Genomic DNA, 18,446 nt, shown 5'->3' on the forward strand with positions numbered 1-18,446 from the left:
CGACTACGAAGCCTTGCCAAAAGTTTCAATGAAACTTGCACGAAACCCAACCCGCCCCCCGTGTCTTCGCGTTTCAAACAAACGTTTGCACGAGTGAACGCTTCACCGAGTTTCGCTTCAAACCGTTCTTCCAGCTCCCGTGTCGACGCCCGTTTCAACCGGGTCAACGCCGTGCGCACGGCTGCTGTTTCGCATCCTATCAGGGCTCCCTTTGGGGAGATGGTCCCTAATTTTCAATCAAGAAACTCGCTAGCAGACGCTGCCCGCATCGGAGTGGCGAGACAGGAAAGGGAGGGCAGCGAGAAGAGAGGGGTCGCGCGTGCGCAATGGGGAATCAAACGCCACGGGGAAAGATGCCTAAAAAAGAGAGGGGAGGAGAGAGTGTAGGCTAGCAGATGCCACCTGCGTCGGTATTGCGAGGTGAAAGAGAATGAGCATTGGAGAGAGAGCGAGGTGACGCACATGCGCAGTAAGAGTGGTCACGCCGCACATTAAATTGAACTCCACCATAAAACTCTTCAGATCATCTAAGTGCCGGCCATGCAGTGTTTCACCGCGTCGTCGTGGTCATCTGGTCCATGCGGGTAACCTTAATTAACTAATCTTAAGTGTGTTTGAGTGAAAATTACTCAACGAGGCACGAACTGTAAACGCCGGACATGAAAGAGAAATCAAGAGGAAATGGAGGAGGTTACCCAAGCTTTGGCTCGGTTGGCTACCCTACACTTGTGGGGGGGGGGGGGAAAGAGTAATAGAAAGGAAAGAACAGACGAGACATGGATAAACAGCTTGAATCTACTACGCAACATGGTCTGGCGCTGTTCATTCAAAAGTGCTCGTGAAGTCCGGTGGTCCTCAAGAAGCACAAGAAAAGCTTTCGTCGCCTTGTTCACGTGCGAGACAGTCCCAAGTCTCGGAATCTTCATTTTTGTCAGTGGTATTGATTCCAAGTAACAGAACTTGGCTTCACCACCACGTCGTTGAGTTTGGTATGGTGGTACAAGCATTACTTAGCCCCTAAGTTTTTGCGCTTCAGTCCGGGAGTACCGTACATCAAACACTCTATATACTGCATGTTAACACAACGTATCGTTAACCGCGGAAGCCAAATAACTCGTAAGTACGCATGCTAAGGTCACCGCCAATCGGCCACATAGGTAATGTGGTACAAGTAGCTCTCGTAGAACGAAGTAGCGAAATGTCAACATACTAACTTCGGGTCTTCAAACCCCCGTATTGTAGAACCTCCCTTCACTCACCGCTTCGCGTTCACTTGAGAAGGCCGATGGAAGCGCCATCTTTAGACATGGCAAGTCACTGCATATCAGCGATAGTCTGCTGCGATTCTTGAGTAGCGCAGCGTCACTTTCAGCCGAATGGTGGCTCAGTGCTCAACTCTGTCAAGTGAAGGGTGAAAGTCGAGTCGAGGAGCATTTGTGAATACGGGGGAAAGTGTTTCGAGCAATCAAACATTCCGGCACGATTTTTATTGTTTCTTTAAATTTTTACTGCGGGTTACTTGTTCATGCAACCTTTATTTTTTTCTGAAGTGTACCGAAACGACACGGCACAAATCGAATCTCCAATCAGTTCACCTGCCTAATCCCAGCACCGCACACGCTCAGTGTGCAGTCGAGACTTGCACGGAGTGGGCACGCGTGCAAAGATGTACGTTCCGACGCTGTATGCATGCTTGGAATGCGATTCCACGGCGACGGCGCATGAAGCCCGAACGCGCTAGGTTAAGCGGATGCGTTCTCTCACTGGGCCGCGCCCCGAATGTCTCTCCCCACAAGCCATTTCACCCACTTCCCGTCCAACGACGCCGGTCGAAGCAATTTGGCCGGGTAGGTTAGCATCGCGGGCCTCTAAACGCCCGTGCTCGCGCCAACATGCCGCGCACGCGCCCAACGCGATCCCTCTGTCCCACTGCTGACTGGGTCCCCCAGTTTCAAGAGCGGGTGCCGTGGCACAGAACCCTCCGAGGGACACGCCCACCCCGTTGCTCGGTGAGAGCGCCCGTAGCCGCTGTGGAACATGCATGACCAAGCCATGCGAAGTGATTGATCACCTGACTTTCAGGTTACCGCTGCAGCCGCAGGCAACAGCATCGAAGAAAGAATGGCTCAGCAAGATTTGTTGCTGAATTAATAACTCGTAGCCATGATGAATTAGCGCGGGGGAACTATATCCACCTGTTTTCGAATGGCTTCTCGCGAACAGCGATGCGGCATAGGTGCGCGAACGCCTGAACCATGCAGTCGCGGACTTTCAGTAGCTTGAACGGTTCCAGTAGCTTTTTATTACTGACGGTTATATTGCACCATATGCCCAATTTCATTGCTATTTAATGTTAAATTTACCACAATTTAGAAAAAAATTTACGTGCGCCAGTTAGCTCTATGTATGCGCATGGCAAAACCACGAGAATAATGAGTGACAGGTGTTGAAGATAAAAAAAAATTGCCCGCAGCTTTCCTCGGGGGAACACTGAGGAGGATGCGGACCATATAATTGGTTAACGGGGTGTTAAAGTGCGACTTACTTGGGTCGATGGCTAAATTGGTTAACGTGGTTGTGAAATGGGGTGGTAAATTGCGACTTACTTGGGTCGATGGCTAAATTGGTTAACGTGGTTGTAGGAGGGGGTGTTAAATGAGTGAACACGTACACACGTATGCGAAAGGGCGGCGCTGGTCGAAGGGACGTCGATCATTGTGTTTGTGGATTCGTTGGAATTCATTTCACCGCGACCTTGGACGTCGACGCGCCGTACAAACCAACCGACGAGCGGCAACTGAGCGAGCGAGCGCCGACCTTGAGTATATATACAGCACGACGGCGCATGCACTGTCAGCTGTTGAATGTTCTCGAAGCGCGACGCCACATGCGCGTCCACTGGAGAATCAGGAGAATTGTAGATGTCGAACGCGGTGTGTAGAGGAGGAAGGGTGCACAGATGGTGGAGGAGTGAAGCGCGCGCGGTGTGTAGAGGAGGAAGGGATGCACAGATGGTGGAAGAGTGGGCGACGGCGCGACGGCGCATGCGCGCGCGTCAGCTGTCGAATGTTCGAGAAGCGGTGCGGACGGCGCGGACGGCGCGGACGGCGCACTACAAGGCGCGAGTATAAGATGCTCCGCATCTAAAATATTGATGTGCCGACCACGGTGGTATACAGTATTTCCACATTTAACGTATGATCAACCAGTGCCTCGAAAATATCTGTTTCCGTGAAGGTGGAGCCTAGTCTTTTTTTTTGAGGAGGTAAGTCAAGCCAGTAAAAAAAAAAGTCTCCGGTGCCAGGAGAGTGTGGTTGACATGGTCCTCTAGCGTTGCAGGCTCCTGCAGCACAAGAGTTCCACGAGGGAAGGCGCATCTTTCTTTATGTAGTGATTGAAGTTGTGTTTTTACGTGCCACATAACAATGATTACGAGACAACACCATAGTGGAGCATTCGGAAGTTTCGACCATTTAACGTGCACTGATATTGCACAGAACATAGGCATCCATTGCTTCGCCTCCACCGAATTTCTTTCTTTCGAGCCGGCTCCTTAAAACCTTAATGCTGTAGTCGTTGCGCCGTTTTCGCTCCACTTTCATGCTATAGATTCGCGTCCAGGCTCTGTCTTTGCGCATGCAGTGCTCTTTCTTTCTGCCTCTTTTGTTATTATTCGTTTCCTGAACCTCGGTGTAAGGAAACCAACTGAGCTTTCGTGCCATCTTCGGGTTCTAGTAGTCGCTATAGTATTCCTCAATCAGCCGGCGCTGGAACTTAAAGGTCGTAATATTTTGATAGCTCCTTCGAACCACTATTGTTGTGCGAGACTGTTTAGAAAAGTGGTTAGCGATTTCGAGTACTTGGTACTCTGCTATGGGAGAGCATAAAGCCGTTGCATGGGCCTTCATGTGAGTGATTTATGGTAATCTGACTTAAGGAAGCAGATACGTGGCTAATTTTTAATTTGTAAGCCATGTGTGTGTGTTGACTCCCCATACTCATCTTTGGAAACTACCTCACCCCCCCCCCCCTCTCCTTTCTGAAACATCATTGATATGTGGGGTTTAACGTCCCAAAACCTCCATATGATTATGAGAGACGGCGTAGTGGAGGGCTCCGGAAATTTCAACCACCTGGTGTTCTTTAACGGGCACCCAAATCTGAGCACACGGGCCTACAACATTTCCGCCTCCATCGGAAATGCAGCCGCCGCAGCCGGGATTCGATCCCGCGACCTGCGGGTCAGCAGCCGAGTACCTTAGCCACTAGACCACCGCGGCGGGGCTCCTTTTTGAAACATCATCCATCCTTTCCTGTGCTCAAGTTTTTAGATGCGACAGTGAATCTCATCCCGAGCGCCGTTTCATTTCGTTTGGCCACTCATACGAATTATTTTGCGAGTCGAGAAAAAATAGCGTTTGCCTCGTTTTCTCGTTTTAATACTTGACGTGCCTCCAGGTCGCTTCGCTCAGGCGGAAGTGAAATTATAAAGTCATTTGAGAGAAAGCGCTTATCGTACCATTATTAAAAAAACATGTTACGCTACGATCCGTGTCTAGATTGATATAGGGAATCATTTTCGCATTAACGTTTTGCAGCAGTCCAAGGAGCTTATGTCGTTGCCCTCAGCAGCATCACGAAATATTGCTCACAAAAGAATGTCTGAAAACCACAGGTGCCACGAAGGACAGATTGTTGTTGTTGTTGTTGTTGTTGTTGTTGTTGTTGTTGTTGTTGTTGTTGTTGTTGTTGTTGTGCTTCATTCAATGCCCTCATCCATTAGGGTTTGACCAGCCCATTACCGAATCCAAGTTGCATCAGTACCGGGCAACACCGTAAATGAATGAATGAATGAGTGAATGAATGAATGAATGAATGAATGAGTGAATGAATGAATGAATGAATGTCACCGTTGAGTAGGGAGGGGACGGCTTGTTAACCACCACGTCACAGGTGAATGTCTTGTAAGGTGGAATAGAGCACCTTTGAGAATGTCTTGCATGGAAGGCCGTGGTTCCATGAAGCGCGTTCGAATGATCAATGCATTTTCCACAACGTTGGCGTTGTGACTTCGAATCGCTATCCAGTCGATTCTGGTTGTATAGATCACTGCACACGTAATCAATGACCACACTCTAAAAGAAAAGCGAGTAAAAAAGGGTGTCTTTTTGTCCCACACCAATAATCGTCATCTATATTGCGTTCCACCCTTGTGCTATCGCCCCGCTCCCGGTACATTCTGGTCACGATTGACATGCCCATTATTGCGGTTACATTGCATTCTCGATAGAAAAGTGGCCAGCGCCGAGTTAAAGAAGCGCACGCCAGCCTGTTGACGATTATTGTTGTGGGACAAAAAGACACCCTTTTTACTTGATATTTTTTTAGAGTGCAGTTAAACCATGAATCAGGTTGAAGAAGTAATTTTTTATAAAGAGAAAAAAGTCGTGGATCCTTCATCAAACGCTAAAAGTGACCATCGGCGTTGGAGGCGTCAACATGATGTGATACCAAAAAATAAAAGATGATAATAATGTGTCGTCATATCATATATAACGTGGCACGTCCCCAACTTCGTGACGTCTCATAGCCTGTTTTGAGCAGCTGCTGACCGATAATAAATATTCATCAGTATTATTTCTCAACCACATCGCTTAGGTCTCAGAAACCACATGGGCTCCTGGAGAAGCAGGTCTTACTTTCTTGTGACGTCTTATGCAGTTGTGATTGAGACCACCGCCAAAAATTCAGAGCTGATGTCATGCGCACAATGTACGAGACAAGCGCGCAGTATACACCACTCGTCGTGTTATCAAACAAAGCTTATTTTATTCCAGAAACTTCAAAGACAAACACAAAATATTGCCACTTACCCCGCAGGCTGTCGTTCTCAGCTTCTAAGACTTTGTCTTTTTCGCCTTTACAATACAACGTAAACTGACCCTACTATCTATCGTACAAATAACAATACAATCATCGCCAACGAAAGCAAATCACCGTAGCAAACGTATCTATACAAGCGTGCAATTAAACGTAACTCTTTGTGCAAAACAAACAAGGTACCGGGTAAAAGTTATCCTGCAATTGCGGTCATTCTCGTCAATGATTCGCAATCTGCTCTACAGTGTGATCGGTATAAAGCACAAGCAGCACATATAACAGCAATGTCCCGCTAATACGAAGCGGTAGAACACACTTGCAAACCGTAGACGCTCGCAAAGCATTGCGCACTAAGAAGTTGACTAGACATCAGAAGATTCTTCGCTTTATAAACGATGATACTACACACAATGCACGAAAACAAAAGAAAAAAAAACGAGGTTGTAAAATATGGTTATTCCCATGGATATGCATAAAACACGAACGTCAGTGCTGTCCGTTCTCGAAACAAAGTTCATACTTTGATTACATATGCTCATGCGTGAAGTACGTTAAGAGGCAGAAACGCATTTTCCTCACGACGACACCCGGTTGTATCTCCACGCGTGAAAGCTGTGCTGCCGTAAAAATATGCGCCTGTGCTTTCTAGTTTTGATTATCTACCAACGTGGTCCTCAACTAATTCACTGTTAGGCTCAATGGCAGCTTGCTTAGAAGGCGGACATCATTTGCTTTTACTAAATCAGGACAATATTAAAGTGCAAAATAATATGATATATTCATTTCTTTTACACGTTTTCCGGAACTGTGAACTGTTCGTTGATCAAAAAAAAAAATGTCACACATCGAGTCATGCGACATTATGTATGAACAGCCCGATAAAAAAAAATAATCTTCTTGAAGAAAAAAAGGGAACGCGTGAAATATGGATAAAACAGCGTCGTTTGTTAATTTTCTCAATCGAGGAGTGTTTGTCTGTGGATTATTGATAAATCTCAGCTTTAGCCGAGCTTATCGTCACGTTATCTTATTACTAAATTGTACGAGCAATCTGAATTCGCGCTATGAACAAATAAGTGTATTTGCGTCGTTTCACTGCGAGAAATCGTTACTTCGAGCAATCAACTGATCTTCGTGCAGGATAAACAGTTGTCACACCAATGTTGTAGCTCGGTCAACAAGTAGTAAAGATGCAGTTGTCCTTCATGCGAAGAATTTATTGAAAGGCTCGTTGATTGTGGAGCCTCCGAAGTTTAGGAATATTTCGGATGTATATTAGAATGACTATGATTTGATTTGCGGATTTTGTATCATTATTAGGATGATACTCAAGGCTCTAGTGACACTTTTTCGAGATCAGGACATTTGTCATCGCAAACACAGACCACGGGAACAGGTTTTACGCGTAAAAGCTACAACTGGTCACACGTAACTTGCGAAAAAAAAATGTTATTAGGCTTGCTGTACGCAACCCTAACATAAATATTCCTAGACTCCGACATTAATGATAATACAATTCATCGCCGTACATCATGACGAAGAACAGAACTCACGCACAAAGCAATGCATGTCTAACACTCCGACATACAACGTACACAAACGAGTCCGAAAAACAATAATAAAGATTCGAATATGCTAAAGTGCATTGACAACGAAAACAGAAGGATCACACCGTGATGTTTACAAATATAATGAAGAGAGCGATAGACCACTGTTTCTGATTCACAGAGCTACGGGTATAGGAGTAAATGGCGTTGCAGGCTGTACACACAGCCTCTGTTCTATAATGCTGTACATGTGGCTGTAAATATATATAAACAACAGCTTTGTACAAAGAACCGAAACTCACGTGAAATTACAAAAGATGTTCCAATGGAGACCCATTCGAAATGCAACAAGAGTCTTCGACGGATCCTGGAGGCAAGACTTTTCGTCCTTCTTAGATAGTGCTCGCTTCACTTTTACCGCGAACGCGATTGCTCACTTATATCTTCTTATAACAAAAAAGCTCGAAGTAAACGTCCTTGTAGTCATAGAACTTCTTATTATACACTAGAGGGAACTCTGGCGCTAGTGTCTATGGGAGCTGGAACACACGGCGCTTCAGCGAGCATGGGAACGATGGGTATATAGTACACACATTTGTTTAAGTTTCGTACTTCTGGCCTGCTTCTGGCTCCGTGTGTGTTCGTGTGACTTGAAGCTGTTTTTTTACGAAAACATAAATTAGCAAATGTTCACCGTTTGCGCTTCATACCCTTATTTTTTTAAGCTTACCATTTCGAATTATGTCACAAAGTTCGAAAGGGTTCTTTCTTTCCTTCAAAAGAAAACCGTAACCGGCAATAAACGAAGCCGCAAGTACGATTCGCAACCCGCCAGTATGAAGACTAGGCAAATGTGTGTACTATCCATCATTCCCATGGTCGCTGAACGATCGCAGCGCCAGAGTGCCCTCTATTTTAATTTTGAGAAACTCTATGCTTGTAGTATACCAAAAGTTTACTGCACTTTTGCTTAAAATGCTCCGAAAACTACAGATGCGCGGACGTGACTTGGTCTTTACGTGCACTCGCAGTAATCTTTCCGGTGTAATCGTACGTACTGGTCGCCAGCTGCCTCACAGAAATTGCGATTCATAGCTCTTTAAGCTACATTATTGTTGCCGCAGACATTGTCGCAACATTCACTGGCGGCTCTCAGTGATCCGTTGTAGAATTTCGCGCTTTCTCACGGAGTTGGTTCATCTTGCCTTTGGTATAGAGAACTTGTAACAAGATATAAATACACTGGTCTCAAATTCCGCAAAGTGGGAAAACATTAAAGTTGTGTACGTCGTTCGTAATATTATCGTTGGTCGCCTGTTGACGTTGGTCAAGGAAAACTTTACTGTACTCAAATGCTTCTTTTTGTTTTGTACCTCCCGACAAAGCCCAATCGATGCTATCTATGTATTTGTCACTCTCTCATGGTGCTTTGGCTGGACGACGTATCAACGAATTTACACGCTGCAAAAAGTGCAAACGTAGCTGCACTTACAACTTTTTTTTTTAACGCCATCCGCACCATCAGTGAATGTCGGTCGCTTCTTTCTGTTTAAATACTTTCCGCCAAGCGTAGTACTTACGCCCTGTGTGCTCAAAAGGCATCACAGAAACAATTTGAGGAAAAAGCAAATCACTGCTTACGCTTTGCGCCGACAAGCCACTGTGATCAGCTCTAAGTGTTTCACTATGGATGGCTGATGTCAACAAAATGTTGTCATTATCATACTTACCCTGTTGAAGCTGGCGCTATCTAAAGGGAAATGCAGAATACACATATAAGGAACAGTGTACATGTAGTTTCGTCGCGTTCGAGTAATTTGACTAGCAGTGGTAGATATTCGAAACACAAGTGCGCTATCGCCTAATACAGACGCCAGGAATGCACCTTACACGCAAGCTACCGGTATACGGCAAACTATTCTGTTATGCCGATCAAATCTCCAAAAACTTCCCGAAACGTCAGTGTTTAGATATACGAGTACTAAGAGAACAGGAAGTTCGACGTCCCAACGTAAGAACAGCCTTCAATCTTACTAGACGCAATGCGTGCCGATTGCTCAGCGTTGATATGTACAGATTTCAAGTGTTACCTTTTCGTCCAGAAACCGAAGCGAAAGTTTTCAAGTGCCCGTTACACTCATAAAAAGACAAACAACACTCATAGACACTCGTAAGAAAACACTCATAAGAAAACAAACAGTACGATAAACAGCAACACTCTCAGCCACACAGTACATCTAGGCAAAGCATCTCCGATAACTGTGCAGCGTCCGAGTCAAAAGCGGTTTCAACATGATCACATCACTTCATAGGCATTCTCATCACAACAAGAAATGCCCGCACTACCTATCTGTAGTACAGCCGTGCCCCGGCAGTAGTCGTGAAATTCGGGCTCACGTGTTTTCGTTCCAGGGCTCGTGCATTTAACATACTTTGTTAGCGAATGCATCGCAATCGCTCATCAGCATAAAAATGAGACAAAATGAAAGCTTTTCGCTTTTACAGGTCGAGACAAAAGTGACATATCGTTGTTACGTCAAAGAGTTGCCGTATTCACACCTACCTAACATTGACACCACTGTCTGAGTTACAATTTGAGTCAGGTAAGTAGTTATTCCCAGTAAAACGGTGTCTGCCTTCGCGGTACGACTTAGGAATTATGTTCTACTAATGGCAGAAGCCAATGTGATGCATAAACGAACAGGCTGACTACGTCACATGCTTGATAACAACCTGACAGAACGCTAAAAATGATGGAATATTCTCGAAGTAAGAGTCCGTCTTTCAAAACATTATTCCATAGACTACATTAGGAGAAACGTGCAGGATGATTGCTTCTCCACGCTTCTTCGGAAGGAGTGTTACAATGTTTGGCTACACAGGTTTCGATATTCTTTGAAATCACGTGACCGCTGATGTGGCACTGACGCTGTTTTGTCACAGGTGCCTCTCGCTGCCGTTACCGAGGTTTCTCAACTTTTCGCTTTACACAGTTCGATGACCACACACGCGCCTATATACGACATGGCTGTATAAACGCGTGGTACACGCACGTTGGCTCGTCGAACACACGACAACGAAACAACAGGGACACATACAGCACAAAAAGCAACAATCACTTATGTACATCACACAGAAAGCAGAAGACTCGCGAGGCACATTCTGACACGTTATAAACTCTAAACACTGAATGTTGAAGATGGTTGCCTGTGTTCTCGCTTTTTTTTTTTTTTTTGTCTTTGACGTGTGCGTTTCCGAATACGCTATCCGCTATATACACGGCAAAGAAAAACGCGTAGAAAGCGCGACCTCTTAAGTTGTTCTTCCTTCCATAGAACATGTTTGTATGGTAAGAACGAAGCTCGGATGGGTCCCGATGTCACTCTGCGTAGAGGTCGGGACGAAGAAATGCTGACCTTGTAAGAGTGCTTGCGTCGGTGCGGTAGACTCCTTGCCTTTCAGTAAGTCATGTTGCTGCCTGCGAAAGGAGGATGGGCAGGACATTAGGATCTTGTAAAAACAGTGGTAAAAAAGGGTTGACACAATGCAGCGGCGTCACTTTTCCCATTCGAACTTTTTAACAGAAAGAAAGAAAGAAGGAAAGAAAGCAAGAAAGAAGGGACGAAAGCAAGAAAGAAAGTGAGAAAGAAAGCAAGCAAGATAGCAACCAAGCAAGCAAGCAAGCAAGCAAGCAAGCACGCAAGCAAGCAAGCAAGAAAGAAAGAAAGAAAGAAAGAAAGAAAGAAAGAAAGAAAGAAAGAAAGAAAGAAACAAAGAAAGAAAGAAAGAAAGAAAGGTAGAAAAAAAGAAAAAAAGAAAGAAACAAGAAAGAAACAAGAAAAAGAATAAAATAAAAAGAAAAAAGAAAGAAAAAAAAGAATAATTGAGAGCAAAGTAAAGTTAGGCAATGATAGTAGGACCCTTAGCGCAGAGTACCATTAATACGAACTGCGATGGCTTGATTAAGCAGGGCCTATTATATCTACTTTCCCTCTTCTGCATGCCATTCCTCCCTCCGCCAAATCACTACAAGAGTTTCTGATAGTGTATACAAGCTTTTCGGCACTACGCAGAATATGCGGCGTGTCTCATACAATAAACCTCTATAAAAATGGCCAGTTTTTTTCTATTTACGCATGTATTGTGAGGCCTCACTGCACCTCGTTTCACTTAGCACACTGTAACTACTTTAGGCTATATCCTCGTCGATGTATTCCATGAGTAGATCGTAAATGATTACTGCTCACATCAAGCGAGAAAGTGCATGACTCCGGTTGGACTTGAAGATCTTGAATTTAATTTAAGAAAAAAGTATGACAACACCCGCGTAGAATGTGAGAAAGCTCGTTTTGAGTGCCGCGCGTGGGTACCCGCTAGAGATCCACTTGACCAACATGTTATATTGCTCTGCACCGCTACGGCGTGCCTCGTGAGGCACGCGAATAATTTTGACATTTTCTAAGCCTGCACTTGCCGCTCATTATTCCAGAAAGCCACACGAACCGCCCTGCAGTTCTTGAAGGCAACGAGGTTAAAAGATATACCGTAGACGCGTTGCTATGTACACGTGTGCCATGACTTGTGTGCACTCAGGTTCTCCCTTATACCCCTTAATTCCCTTCCCCACATGTAGGGTGGAAAACCAGAGAAAGTTCCCTAGTGTTCCTGTGTACCCTCTCTCTTTTCTTTTACGATGTTTCTGGCAGAAGACGCTTTATTTTAGTGTCAGAGTGACCTGCGAAGTACTGTATATCTTAACGCTAAATTATGGAAAAGCTATATACATAGTAAACACATCTGCATCGTGTTGGGCAGTCCAATGTTGCTGCCGTAAGTTCTCGCACCAGAAAACTAGAAACAGCGAAAACAGTTCAAGAGGACTGAGACGAACTGCGCTTCTCTCGTCCCTGTCAGGTTTCCCTGTTGTTCACGCCGTGTCTGGTTTTCTGGGGACATATACCGATCATCCCACCGCACTCTAGCGCAGTTCATTTTTAATGTCCATTCCATTCGTCGCCCGCAGACTTACTCAACGCAGTTTGCGATTTCGAAACGCCTCGTAGGTCTCCCAACTGCATGTACCCTCTGAAAAGAAATTGATTGATATGTGGGGTTTAACGTCCCAAAACCACCACATGATTATGAGAGACGCAGTGGTGGAGGGCTCCGGAAATTTCGACCACCGGGGGTCCTTTAACGTGCACCCAAATCTGAGCACACGGGCCTACAAAATTTCCGCCTCCATGGGAAATGCAGCCGCCGCGGCCGGGATTCGATCTCGCGACCTGCGGGTCAGCAGCGAGTACCTTAGCCACTAGACCACCGCGGCGGGGCCTCTGAAAAGAAAGTTCGGCGGAAGTGTTAAGCAACGCTTAAGCATGTACCGGTCCCGTGAGAAGAAAAGTCACGGCCCGTAGGGACGACGTTTCGGATCAGCGTTCACTTTCGGTGAAGCCAGCGGAACGCGAAGTCCATGCACATCAGCACGCCGACGTGTCATAGTACAAATCGGCGGCAGGAAAAAGAAAGGAACATGAAGAAATAACGCCCGGCAATGCCGCGACCGTTCGCTTGGCCAGCGAGGTGGTTAGCTCGCTCAAAGAGTGGGCCGACAGGGTCACCCCGTGGCCGCGAACGCAGGGGCCCGGCGTGTCTGCACTCCCGTGTGCGTGCGTGGTCAACGTGCACGAGCAGGAGTCACGTGTCTGTGTACGTCTGTGCGATTTCGGTGCCGCGGCGAGCACGACCGGCCGCCGAAGACCATTAACCCCGAAAAGGCGAACTAGACGACACGCCCCGGCCGGCACGGTAGGTAATGGGCTACAGGTGTGTTGGGAGCGCGTTGCCGTCTAGCTCTTTTGTAACAATGAACGGTTTACAACTGGTCTGTCTCATCATCATCATCAGCTCTTTTGTAACAATTAACGGTTCACAACTGGTCTTTCTCATCATCATCATCATCATCAGCCTGACTACGTCCACTGCAGGCCAAAGGCCTCTGCCGTGTTCCGCCAGTTAACTCGGTACTGTGCTTGCTGCTGCTAATTTATACCCGCAAACTTCTCAATCTCATCTGCCCACCTAACCTTCCGTCTCCCCCTGACCCGCTTGCCTTCTCTAGGAATACAGTTAGTTACCCCTAATGACCAGCGGTTATCCTGTCTACGCGCTACATGCCCGGCCCATGTCCATTTCTTCTTCTTGATTTCAACTATGATATCCTTAACCCTTGTTTGTTCCCTAATCCTCTCTGCTCTCTTCTTGTCTATCAAGGTTACACCTACCATTTTTCTTTCCATTGCTCGCTGCATCATTCTCAATTTAAGCTGAACCCTCCTTGTAAGTCTCCAGGTTTCTGCTCCATATAGCTAACTAAGTACCGCCAATATGCAGCTGTTATATACCTTCCTCTTGAGGGATAGTGGCAATCTACCTGTCACAATTTGAGAGTGCTTGCCAAATGTGCTCCACCCCATTCCTAATCTTCTAGTTACTTCAATCTCGTGGTTCGGCTCCATGGTTATTGCCTGCCCTAAGTATACTTAGGGCAGGCATGGTCTTTTACAACATGAAGTGCTTATTACCTATCTCGAAGCACTGCTCTCTTCCGAGGTTTTTGTGCATTACTTTCGTTTTCTGCAGATTAATTTTAAGACCCACCTTTCTGCTCCCCTTCTCTAACTCCGTAATCATTACTTGCAATTCGCCCCCTGAGTTACTCAGCAATGCAATGTCATTGTCGAAGCGCAGGTTACTAAGGTACTCTAAGTTAACTCTTATACCTGACTGTTCCCATTCTAGGCCTCTGAAAACCTACTATAAGCACGCGGTAAATAGCTTTGGGGAGATTGTATCTCCCGGCCTTACACCCTTCTTGATTGGTATTCTGTTGCTTTCTTTATGAAGCACTATGGTAGGATTTGATCTCCTGTAGATTTCTTCCAGGATGTTCATATATGCTTCATCGACGCCCTGATTCCGCAGTGTCTGCATGACTGCTGATATTTCGACTGAATCAAACGCCTTCTCGTAATCAATGAATGCTATGTATAGTGGTTGGCTGTATTCTGAGCATTTCTCTATTACCTGATTGATAGTATGAATGTGGTCGATTGTTGAGTAGCCTGTTCGAAATCCTACTTGTTCCTTTGGCTGACTGAATTCTAATGCTTTCTTAACTCTGTTAGCTATTACCTTTGTAAATAGCTTGTATACTACAGAGAGCAAGCTGATCGGCCTGTAATTCTTCAAGTCTTTGTCATCTCCTTTCTTATGTATTAGGATGATGTTAGCATTCCTCCAAGACTCTGGTACTCTTCCCGTCAAGAGACACCTCGTAAACTAGTCTGTCTATACGATGAAAATTACATTATCTCGACTTGTAGGCTTGTCGTTTAGGTCGTACGCAGCTTGGTCGTCATAACTTACTCCACAGAGACAAGTCATTAACCAGTTGACTTCCTCCTATATCATTGTTCGAAGAATTCTAAACGACAGTTAGCGCGTTTATATATCGCCGGCTACTCCTTTCCACAGATAACTCAGTTCGTGAAAATTGCAGCAATGAAAAATAAAATACATGAAACAACACCCAGGGAGAGTCCACGTTAGTCAATCAAGCGACAAAAATTATTGCACATTTCACAAAAACGTTCGCTTTTTATACCGGAAGAGCCCCGCAAGTTTTCGACCTTTGGGTGTCAGGTCAGCGCGAACGTGAGAACTTAAAGATTGCCTTGGGCTCTGCGCATGTCGTACGTAAGCAACTTGCAAATTTCTCGGGTGCCTAAGCTTCTTGAATTCTAAGACTCTCTTTGCAGGGGTTTCAAACAAGTGGTCCGCGAACCTCTCGTTTACGGCCAGGGCGCACACATAGCTAAGGTCGTTGCACCGTTTTTTTTTTCATAATTACGTCAGCGAACTACACAAAAATGACTGGTCTAAAGCATTGTCTTTACAGAGCATTGTCTACACATTACAAAGCATTGTCTACGCAAAATGATTGGTCTAAAGCATTGTCTAAATCATTGTCGTGAATCACCCCATGTAATAACCATGTGTTGAAGCGCAAGCGTTAAGCAAGAACAGGATTTCAGAACTGGCGTCCTCATTTTTACTCATTTTGGAGATTTTGGTATCGACATGTTCTTGGATGGAATCCCATCGCCCCAAACCTTTTTCATAAATGACCCGTATGTGTGATACGAAAGTATTTCTTTTTCTTTTCTGTCGCAGTGTCCGCTGATATTGTGTACCAATAGTGATAATGTGTATCGATAATGTGTTGGGTGATAATGAGCACGAGCGTCACCGAAGGGCTAATTCGCTTGTCTGTGAGCCAGTATTGCGACAGCGAAACGCCGGCGTCGGGGGTTAGGCGCAGCAAGCTTGGAGCAGAAAACAGTAGAAAAACAGTAGAAAGGCGACCATAGAACAGAGACTTTATACTAGCAAAAAGAGGAGGAGGAGGGAGCAACAAAAGGGAGAAGGCAGGGAGGTTAACCAGAAACACATCCGGTTGGCTACCTTACACTGGGGGATTGGGGAAGAGGACAAGAAAGACGAGAAAGAGGGAAGAGAGGGAAAAGATAACAAAAGGGGGGGGGGGGGGAGACTGACAGTAATTTCACTGCAGCGTGTAGAACTCTACCGCATGCATGTCAGAGGCGTTCACACAAGCCCGTCTTTCTCAGGAAACACAGCAGGGCTTTAACTGCCTTGTGCGCTGTCGAGGCAGGTGGACGTTGCTGTAATAGCACCTGCACAAAAAGAGGCCGATCATCCAGTCGCCGCATTGCATTGGCAAGTACTTGTCTATCTGAGGCAAATCGAGGACAATGGCACAGCAGGTGTTCGATATTTTCGTCGGTGCCGCAAACATCGCACGCCGCGCTGTCAGTAATTCCGATTAACGTGGTATAAGCTTTCGTGAAAGCAACTCCCAGCCAGAGGCGATAGAGAAGCGAAGCTGCACGTCGATATAGGCCGGGTGGAGGCCGGGGTTGTAGTGAAGGGTCGAGCTCGTGCAGTCTTGTACGTTGTATGCTTGGTGTGTTCCACTCAGTCAGTGTGAGACTGCGGGCCAGTTGACAAATCTGCCTCGCCGCATCCGCTCTTGAAAGCGGAATCGGAACGCTGTTTGTTTCTTTATGAGACGTGCGAGCAGCATGATCTGCAGAATCATTGCCGCCTATACCACAATGCCCAGGTAACCACTGAAAGACGATGTCATGGCCTTTTTGTATTAAAAGGTCGTGGAGTTTCACGGTTTGGTAGGTCAATTGGTCGTGGCATCCGCGTCGGAGAACTGATATCAGGCACTGTAATGCTGGTTTTGAGTCAGAAAACACAGCCCATTTACCTAGTCTTTCTTCCGAATTGATGAGTTCCAGTGCATTGCGCAGAGCCTCGAGTTCTGCCGTCGTTGACGTTGTCACATGTGAAGTCTTAAAACACTGAGTTACCCCTTGTGATGGTATAACCACTGCTCCACCTGAACTAGACGGCGTAGTAGAGCCATCCGTGTAAATGTGCACGTGGTTACTGTAGCTTTGTTCCAGTAGGAATAGACTCAGTTGTTTCAAGGCATGTGTCGGTAAGCCCTATTTTCTATTCATTCCTGGAATCATTAAGTGAACTCGCGGCCGGCTCAAGCTCCAAGGAGGAAGCAGTGGCTTTGATGCAGGTGCGTACGTCTCAGCAAACGATGAACGATGCTTGTAGACAGTAGCGCCGTATGTCGTGCGGGGCGTTTCAGCCCTACTACTACTAGCAAATACTAGCAAAAGAAATCAGATAAACGCACGAGAAGAACAGAAAAGGATATAAAATATCGCAGTGATTCTCAGCGTGAAATCGAAGAATTGACGGACGCCTTCTTACAGTGAAGAAAGTGGAAGTTCCACGGAACCCCGCGATACCACTCTCAAGTAGGTGGACGTTTAATTTTCGGCACATTGACCGCATTTATGTAACGCCGACGAACGCACGACGCCGTTGCCTCCTGCTGCTGTGCATAATGCGCTTGGCCTAGCCCACGGACGCTGGCGTCTTGAGCCCCTTCAAGGCGGCGTCTTATCGGGTTAATGCCACAGGATGGCTACGATGAGCGTGGATGGCGAAGATATCACGCAACAAGAGTATGAGAACGACGCAGGTTGGCGCCTTGTGAACAGAAAAGGACGAGCCAACAAAGAAACCACAACGCATGAAGCCAAGGACCAAGAAACGCACTTCTCAAGCGAGAACGTGGTCAGTAATAGATGGAGGAAGGGACAGAGAGCAAGACAAATTGCGGCTGCGAGCAGGATGCCCCGTCTGCCGAAGGAAGATTACAAGATAATTGTGCGCCCACGTGACGGCTTCAAGGTCACTGACTACGGGATCAATCGTCTAGAATGCTGCATCGCCAACGCCGCCAAAAAAACCCAGGAATGAATCGGAAGAAGACACGGTATGTGCCAACTATAAACAGAACATTCTAGTGGTCAGCACACCATCAGAGGAGCGCGCCGAAAAATACAGAACCATCGCTAAACTGAAGATTGAGGACAAAGAATTCGAAGCCAATGCGTACGAGTCAGCTCCGGAAGATACATCTAAAGGGGTGATCCGAGGTGTAACGCAGGACGTGTCTCCAAGAGAGATCGTGGAAATGCTGGTAACCCCGAGAAATCCGACAGTCCTCATGGCCAAGAGGATGGGAAACACCACAAACGTCATCGTCCTCTTCGATGGGCATCGCGTTCCAAGTTATGTGAGCTACGGAAGAGCACTGGTCAAGTGCTCACTATACTGCAAGAAAATAGACGTGTGCTACCAGTGTGGACGCCTTGGTCACAGAGCTGACGTCTGCCCGAGCCCGAATAACAGAATATGCAAAGGGTGTGGCACTAAGAACCCACCGCAGGAGCACGAGTGCGAAGTGAAGTGCCAGCTGTGTGGCAAAGACCACCCGACGGCAGATCGCCATTGCAAGGCCAGATTTAAGGTACCGTATCTGGTGAAACGACGCCGCTG

The 18,446-nt window shown here is 46.3% G+C and overlaps 1 protein-coding gene across 7 annotated transcripts in view; it reads right to left on the bottom strand.

Annotated features, from left to right (window-relative positions):
* Positions 1-5,809: 5,809 nt before the first annotated feature.
* Nep3 (M13 family metallopeptidase neprilysin 3) overlaps positions 5,810-18,446 on the bottom strand; it is a 192,049-nt gene continuing 179,412 nt past the window's right edge. For all 7 annotated transcript variants that reach the window (XM_075889187.1, XM_075889189.1, XM_075889184.1 and 4 more), the window contains one exon: positions 5,810-10,905. The gene's annotated coding sequence lies outside the window, so the exon portion shown is untranslated. The remainder of the gene's footprint in view (positions 10,906-18,446) is intronic.

The sequence above is a fragment of the Rhipicephalus microplus genome, chromosome 3 (assembly GCF_043290135.1).
Source record: "Rhipicephalus microplus isolate Deutch F79 chromosome 3, USDA_Rmic, whole genome shotgun sequence".
NCBI classification, from domain to species: domain Eukaryota; kingdom Metazoa; phylum Arthropoda; class Arachnida; order Ixodida; family Ixodidae; genus Rhipicephalus; species Rhipicephalus microplus.